Genomic DNA, 8,418 nt, shown 5'->3' with positions numbered 1-8,418 from the left:
TCCCTACAGTCCTGCTAGAAATCTCAGAGGATTAGAATCAGTTTTCTAGAATCCGAGCCCTGGGGCTCAAAGCCCCCAAATGTCTCTCTGCAAATTCAATAAAGCTTTCACCAAACAAAACAGAACCAAAGTGAAACTGCACATAGAGCGAGAAGTCATCAGGGAACAGGAATTAAGGTAACTCACAGCAGTTACTGAATATTTATTTGAACATTTTTGAACATTGAGATTAGCCAAATTTAAAGAATATAGTTCTGTATTTTGGCATTTCTGTCAAGAAGACATAATTCTACTGACTATCTGAAAGAGTCACTACATCCTGAACTATTTCCACTCTATCAACAGCCTCACTAATAATACTCAGCATAAAAGGCATTTAATCTTCCTATCAACTCAGGGAGCGTGTTCTGGATAGAAAAAAAGATACACCTACACAACAGATCTATAAGCAAATACTGAGCCTAACCTTATCTACCTACTTACTCGGGCAAAATTTAAGTTGTGATCTGAACCACATTAGAAATCACTATTAACCGTAAGCGTGAATGTGAAGAAGCCCATGCTTTAGAAGAAGGCTCTGTAGGAAATGGGAAAAAAAAACAAAACAAAAACAAAACCAAAACAAAACCAACACTCTTGTGTTATCAGTGTGACTTAGGATGCAAAAATAAATACAGATCGGTCACTCCAATGGCCAGTGAATACTTCAGAAGCACTTGTATAAGAAAACACTGAAACACTAGTAAATAAATTAGTGTTCCCTATTGTCTAAAATAAGGAAAACACTCCAATAAACAAGAGTCAGGTCTAATAAACAGTGAGTTCAGCTGAACAAGAAAATGGCCAACTAAGAACATACTGTGGAAAGAGTTTGCACAAACGCTGCTTCTCTTAAATTTTCCAAACTCTGCGAGATATACTGCTTCATAGACAAGTAGCTGCATATCAAATAAAAGTCTAAGATGGAGCTGTTTTGCAGTAAAATTCAAAGTGACAGAAACCACATGCTTAAAAATGAAAGGACACATCAACTAATGACACTAGCACATCTGCAAAGTCTAACATGCAGCTAAAACAAGCAGACAGAGCCAACAGACACTGTCTGCAAATTCCAAGATTAAGTTGGTAAACTTTATTCTAAAACATACATGTGACTAAAAAGACAAAAAATACTGTTGTGCAACAATTCCAACTCCTCTGGAATTACTAATGTGTTAGGCTTTTAAAGGCTCCTATGAAAAAGATATAACGCCACCACCACAGATGCAGAATCCATCTCCATCATCCTCTTCCTAAATAAAAATCTGCTCCCTGGAAAAAGGTTCAGTATAGTACCCCTAGTTAATCATCAATGACAGCAAAAAAGCCTTAATTTCTTTTCATTTTTCAATTGCTAAAAAAATATTTTCTTAACATACTTAATAATTACACTCACATAAATATTTCACTGCAGTATTTCATCTGCATCCTTAAAAAAAAAAGGGGGGGGGGCTGCTATTTTAAAGGAAAAAGTCCCTGGAAATACACTTATTAAAACAACCTGGTCTGTATAGCAATTGACGGCACACATCCCTTTTGCTGCGATGCAAGCTTAGGTAAACCAGAACGCGGTTCCAAAGTTGCAGTTCTTCACAGGCCTTCCCCACCTGTCTTTAGGTATTTGATAATTAAGTACTACTGAAACTACTGAAAGTACTAATAGACTCAAAGTATTCAGAAAAGAGCTTGATATGAACTTATTTTCTTGGTGGTGTTTTTGCCCATTTCAAAATAATTTAAAAGACCCTCAAAATGCCAACATCAAAATTTACAAGCATCGACATTACCCAGTTCTCCAAAGGACATCAGACTGACGTGGAACATCCTCTGTTTTTCAAGTCTCTTCCTCAAGTTTTGAGGGCAGGATAGAGAGAGCAGTGAAACTACCAGACCCTGTAGCATCATCCTTCCTCAATTTAAAATCGCTGTATAGCATTAATATACATTTTCTTATCTAAAACGTGTATGACCTTCATCTTCTGAAAAACAGCTGTATATTTGAAAGGAAGCCTATCCGCTCTTCAAATGATTATAGTACACGCAGTTCTAGTCCACTGCACACCTCTGTGCAAACAGAAATCGTAGCACAAACTGACGACACGAACCATCGCACTGTCAGATGACCCAAAAAAGAACAATGCGCACAAGAATTTATATTGCTGCTGCATAAACAGCCTGACACGTACTTCTGGCATTGTATAACACATCCATCGCTGTTTGTTTTGACAAAATATAGTTGCTTTGAGTCCCATAAGCTCCCTAATAAAGAACACTTGAATGTCTTTAGTTTCAGTTGACACTGCCAAAAGTCACGTCCTTTCTGGTTTTAATACTTACCTTCAGTAGTAGACAACTAGTGATTTCCTCAAGCAGTTCCAACTAAGAGAAACTATTTGCAACTTTATCATCTTAAATAAGTTTGAGCTGTCTCATAATTTCCTCATTGGCATTAGAGGAATGTATGGGAAGAATTAAAGGAGTAAGAAAAATCCAGTCACGTCCTTTCTGGTTTTAATACTTACCTTCAGTAGTAGACAATTAGTGATTTCCTCAAGCAGTTCCAACTAAGAGGAACTATTTGCAACTTTATCATCTTAAATAAGTTTGAGCTGTCTCAATTTCCTCATTGGCATTAGAGAAATGTATGGGAAGAATTAAAGGAGTACGAAAAATCCTGAGAAAATTTTCTACTTATCCCCAAAGCTGTATTGCTTCTCTGGAATTAGGGAGAATATTAAGAACATCAGAAGGAAGGTCTGCTCTGCTTCTGGCTGCTGTCAAAATAACAAATAGTCAACTCAAAGGACAGACAGGAATGGGACTAAACACATAAGAGACTTACAAGAATCGGTCAGAGGGTGATGAATATACCAGGTAGATAACTCCTGTTGACTAGAACATACTGACAAACACCCATACTCTGTACTAAACTGAAATGTTCACTGAAAAAGTCAATTTCTGAACCAACCAAATCATTCCAAATATGACACTCCTGCTGCCAGAAATAAAGACTCTCAATAAAAAGCTATATTAAGCAAGTAAGCTTGTTGTTGTTCAGTCATACATTTTCTCAGGGTTTTTTGGTCCACAAACTCCATGATTTTTTTTAAAGCAATAGCATTTCTTCTAACACCAACCTTCAGAACTGACCTTCAACTGTTAGTATTTAGAGGCGACAACATAAACATCTTTCCAAAAGTTGGATCAACTAGTGCCTAGCTGCCAAGCCTGGATGCTTCTGATGTCTGAGCTGACAGCCACTTGGTTACTTGTGAGATCTCGATCCAGGAACATCACAGCTTTCAGGGAACAGGCTCTCTTCATGATTATTACAAGCATAATTTACAGGTTCCACAGAGAGTACAGCAAAAATCCATAAAAGCTACATGTCAGGAAAGACAGTATTTAACTTAGGGAAAAATTAGAAAGAAAGAGAGGTAACCCCTGATTTAGAGGTGCTCTACAGACAACTGGAAGCTTCCTTGGAATTTGCTCAAGCAAAAAAAAATTTAGTCTGCAATAAAACACAACCCTGCTCTTAAGCGTGTAAGGAATCATGGATTACAGGCAACAATGTGACAAGACAGCTTATTTAAAGGATTAAAAGATTTTTTAAAAAGGAAACATTTTAAATTCAAAGAAAATATTATGAAATACTATTGAAGTTGTATCTTTTGACAATACAAGGACGAAGATGCAACTGTTCCGTCTTCAGGAACATCTCTGGCAGAAATATGTGAGTGGAATTAATTCGTTTAATCTCCAAGTAATATTTTGTTTCACTGTTAGCATTCTGTTCTGTAGCCTGAATATCAAACAACCCACTCAAAAATCTGAAGAGAGCATGAGCAGAACAACTGGGAAAAGTGCAGACCATCAGGGATGAGAAACCAATGGAATCTGATGTGTTTCCATCACGTTATTTACACTAAACATAAACCACGATTCTTACAAACCATGCATGCATGAAAATGACAAATATACACTCTTAAAACCTAAATATCTAAGCTTAACAGGGTATTTCATAGCCAACTCATTTCATACCGAAGGATTTTAGGTAACACACGGTGACATATATCCCCAGGATGTCTGGAAGTTCCTAGCAAGCAGATTTTTGTACCTATTAAGTCATACCAGTTTATTTTTTTTAAGCTAACAGTCATAATTATGAAATAGTTCAAGGGTTTTTAGAGTTAAAACTCAAAAGAATTTACATGTTTTAATCATTAAATCCAGCCTTCCAAGAAAACACAGTTACACACACTTTGACAACAACAATCCAGAAGAAACAGCTACCAATGCAAACTGTGCTTTGCTTGTTCCGCAAAGTAAATCAGATTGCTTCCAACCTTTCCATATCTCTGGCATGTACTAACGGGAAAGAGAAAAATCAGCCCAGAGCGTGTAAAGAAAAATATTTTGCTTTTCACATAGTGAAATTAACTTCCAGTAAGTAATCAGGCAGCCTGGATTTTCTAACTTGGAAACACTGAACTTGTTAAGCATTAAAAGACTCAGTTCTATTAAATAAGTTTATCTTTTGTTCTCAAAAATCCCAACAACTTAAAAGGGAATGTAAGAAAATACTTAAAGTAATATTAAAATGCAGTTACGTCAAACTCTTGCGTTTCAGAGCACTGAAGGTTTTTGATGCTCAAAACAGTTGTTTTTCCAACCAGAGCTAAATGCCGCCAGAGTAAGAATACACTGCAGCTTATTTTATAATTAATGTATCAATCTCCTTTCCTATTTCTCCTTACACGCACGACGTTCTATAACTCAAAAGACCTCTACCAAAACACAGGTGCAGATTTCATTACTATTCAAAAACTTCTCACATGCCAACTAGTGGCACTGAGTTATTTTTAATTGTTTAATACCACCTTTGCTCTCAGTAGTTTGTATTTTCCTTGACTGAAAAAACCATACTTTTATTTTTTCTCTAGCACAAACTGTAATAGTGCATGAAAACACTCAAGTGAATACTGACAGCCAGTGAATAAGGTTTTCTCATTCCAGCCCTCTTTTTTTTTTTAGTATGGTATTCTTCAAGCTTACTTCTTGGATTGACCTATCTAGGCTTTCTCATTAACACTGCTCAATCCTAAACAGGCAATTAAGTTTTAAAGTATTTGCAGTTGCATAATGTTATTGCTCTAGAACGAAACTCGCTGTTTCCAGTCGACTTTGGAGCTGAAAGTGGAATCAACTGCCGAGTGTTTGACAAGCAAGGACCAAAAGAACTCAACTCACAGCCAGTAGGTACCAAACATGTGCCCAAGAGTGAAATGGAAAAGCTTATAGTAAGACCAAGTCTTCATGGTAATAAATGGGTTTCCAGTTACCATCCTGACTGAGTTGCTTGAATTTATGTGCGGTGTTCACTGAGCCTGAACTGCAAAGCACTAAATTGGGACTTCATCTGCTAGGAGCTTTCAGGAAGCGCTGCATGCTGAAGTGCAAGAAAACATAAAATGAATAAGGGTGGCAGCTTTGCAAGAGGAATGCAGAAGTAACAGGAAAAGGGAGGAAGAAACACATCATTTCCATATTCTCCCCTTCCCTGATCTAACATCTTTTTGATAGACACTGCCTGTTTGGGGCATGGGGGGTAAAAGTACCAGAACCCAAACACAGCTGGACCCAGCCTGCGGATCCTTGAAGGATTGGAGGTCTTCCTTTCACCACACTACTCAATGCTCAGACTTTATACGTGCTACAGGATAGTTTGGAAAATAAGCCTATAAACCCGAGTACACAGAGCAAGGCACAGGTCGAAGACGGGCAAACAGGAGCCACCTACACTCAAATCATTAACTACAGCCTGTACAAACCACCCAGACTAGTAAAGTCATTACTGCTTATACTCTCGCATTTAATTTCCTGTAAACCCAGCAAAATAGTGCTGTTATGTATACAAGACTAGAGGCACAGCCTCATGCAAAAATGTATCTTTGTGCATCACTGGAGAGCCAACAATCACAGATTATATCCCGTACTTCGCACTGCAAGGTACACAGGCCACGCTGAGCATCTTCCAAGCCCCACCATTAATTAGACCTACATACACCACAGTGCATACAATAGTCACATACGATATCTACAAGACTGTTCGCTTGTAAAACATGCTGGAAGTCAAAACTAAGCCACAGCTGCATCCTGTCTTCTTCAGTGCTAAACCAACTTCTTTGTAGGTCTGTGAAACTAAGGAAAGAGAACATGAAGTCATTGAAATAAGTCAGAAAATTCCATACAGTTACTTCTCTTTAAGTCTAACAACTTGCAGTTTGCTAAGCATCTTCCCAGACCATCGAAAGAGTAAGAATCCATATTTTCTCCAGTTTGTTAATCTTTTCAGCAACCTTAACAAACCATTGCCAGCATCTGAGGCTTGTTCAAAGTATGGTAGATCACACAGGTTGGATTTTCAGATAACCCAGAGTGGACACAACCCATTTTTACCATAGCCTTTTTAACACAGCCTTTTAAACTACTGTTAAAGCTACAGATGTGTATCAGAGATTACAAATCAAACCAGTGAACAACTATACCAAAGTACTTATTTTTTTCTCAAAGGCTTTCTCCAAATACTCAATTGGGAGGGTGAACCCTGCAACTTAACAGTACACAGAGGATTAACAAGAAACAAACAAGCTGAACACTAACTAGAAACACTAGTTTCTAATTTTAAGCTATTTTCTTCTCTTGTCTTTGTAAAATATTAGGCAACATTGTGAATTTTCTGAGTAAGGAAGTCCAAAAGTAGAACCATTACAAGAGCTGTAAGGTAAGAGCTGCCTAGCAGCAAGCACAGGAAAAATACAGAAGCACTCTTCAGACGTGCATGAAACTTGGCATCTATTCATACGCAATGGTGGCAGAAAACCTTCTTTCGTCACATGGCTGGAATCTTTTCATTGTGGTGGTTATGCAAAAAGTTCACCTTAGCTGCTCTTGGATGTACATGAATACATCCCCTGAAAGGGCAGATAGGGCAAAGTATTCAAAACCATACCAAGCTTGTTCAACTTGGAAAAAAAAAGTACAAGATCAGCTAAAATATGTATCAGGAAAATTTTAGTCATCATTGAAAAACAGGCTTTTCAACTTGGGATGTGTCTGGCTACTTCATGCAGAACTGTGACTGTTGAGACTGGTCGATAATAGAGTAATGCTTTCCAATATCACCCCAGTCCAAGTACCAATATTCCAGAAGAATCGTTTACCTTAACACAGAAATAGCTTTACAATACTTGGAGGGTGTTAGAAAAAACAAATGCCTCTCAGTTACACCCTGAATCAGTGAATTCTAAGGGTTTCACAATGTGAATTACCACATTCCTGCACCCCTAGCCTAGTCTGTTTTGATTAGTAACTAATACAGTAAGCAGTAGCACAACTTCTTAGTTGTAGCTTTAGGCATCTCCATTTTTGGAGTCCATGTCAGTGAAGAAACCTACCCACACCCATACCCACTGTGGCAAAAGGAGAATACAGTTGTACTTAATTAAAGAGGAAGAATCTTGCATTACCAGTTTGACAAGATATGGGACAAAACCAGTCTCCGTCTTTAATATGACACTATAGAGATTTCATTGAAGTTTTTCCTCTCCCCATAAAGTTGGTCAAGATTTCCTGGGATTCCATGCAAGATTTCACAGCATACAATGCTGCTCAAAAATACCAAACTGTAAAACAACTGCAAGATATGCTGAGAAAATTTAACAAGTTCGGTATTTTTGCTGGGACCCCCCTTTATCTTGCTATAGCAAGATCTTTTAAGTTGTAAACAACACCAAACAGTCAGTTTCCTTGGGCAAGAAAAAAAAATATTTTCCTGTGTATCAACTCTAAACATATTGCATTCACAAGAAATAGCACAATTCTGGCTCTACCGATATTTAATATTAAATTCCCATGACTTTTATGAATTAAAAATTGTTTAATCCTAAATCTTAAGTTCTAACAAAAAATTATTCCTCATATGACTAATACTTCACTATTTTTTAGAAAGAGACCCAGGACAAGATTGGTCATGCATGATTATTTCAGCGACAAGATACTTTTGCTTGCAAAAACTGTAAGCAGCAGCTAAGGCACTGCCCTGCCCTGTTCTAATCACTCATCTTAGCCTCTAGTTGTCAGGTTTAGTTCTGCGGCTCATAGTCGCAAAGTATGTTTTTCACACTATGTTAAAAGGGAGTGCTTGGGAATATCTGAATAAGGCTGGCCAAGCCGCCCTCATTAAGCAAGTATCAACATGTACTTCCCCCTCAGTGCTCTCCTAATATATATATATAATTTTTTTTCTGCCAAGTGATGAGCACGTCAGTCTTACAATTTCAAACTTGTTTAAGCAAGTAATACTCCATAAGGACA

At 37.5% G+C, this 8,418-nt stretch overlaps 1 protein-coding gene across 1 annotated transcript in view; it reads right to left on the bottom strand.

The window, feature by feature from the left end:
* PPFIA1 (protein tyrosine phosphatase, receptor type, f polypeptide (PTPRF), interacting protein (liprin), alpha 1) overlaps positions 1-8,418 on the bottom strand; it is a 51,180-nt gene that overhangs the window by 32,395 nt on the left and 10,367 nt on the right. The window lies entirely within an intron of this gene.

Source organism: Pterocles gutturalis, unplaced genomic scaffold (genome assembly GCF_000699245.1).
Source record: "Pterocles gutturalis isolate BGI_N339 unplaced genomic scaffold, ASM69924v1 scaffold19030, whole genome shotgun sequence".
NCBI lineage: Eukaryota > Metazoa > Chordata > Aves > Pterocliformes > Pteroclidae > Pterocles > Pterocles gutturalis.
The sequence above is the reverse complement of the archived record's forward strand: the minus strand, read 5'-3'. Positions and strand labels throughout refer to the sequence as shown.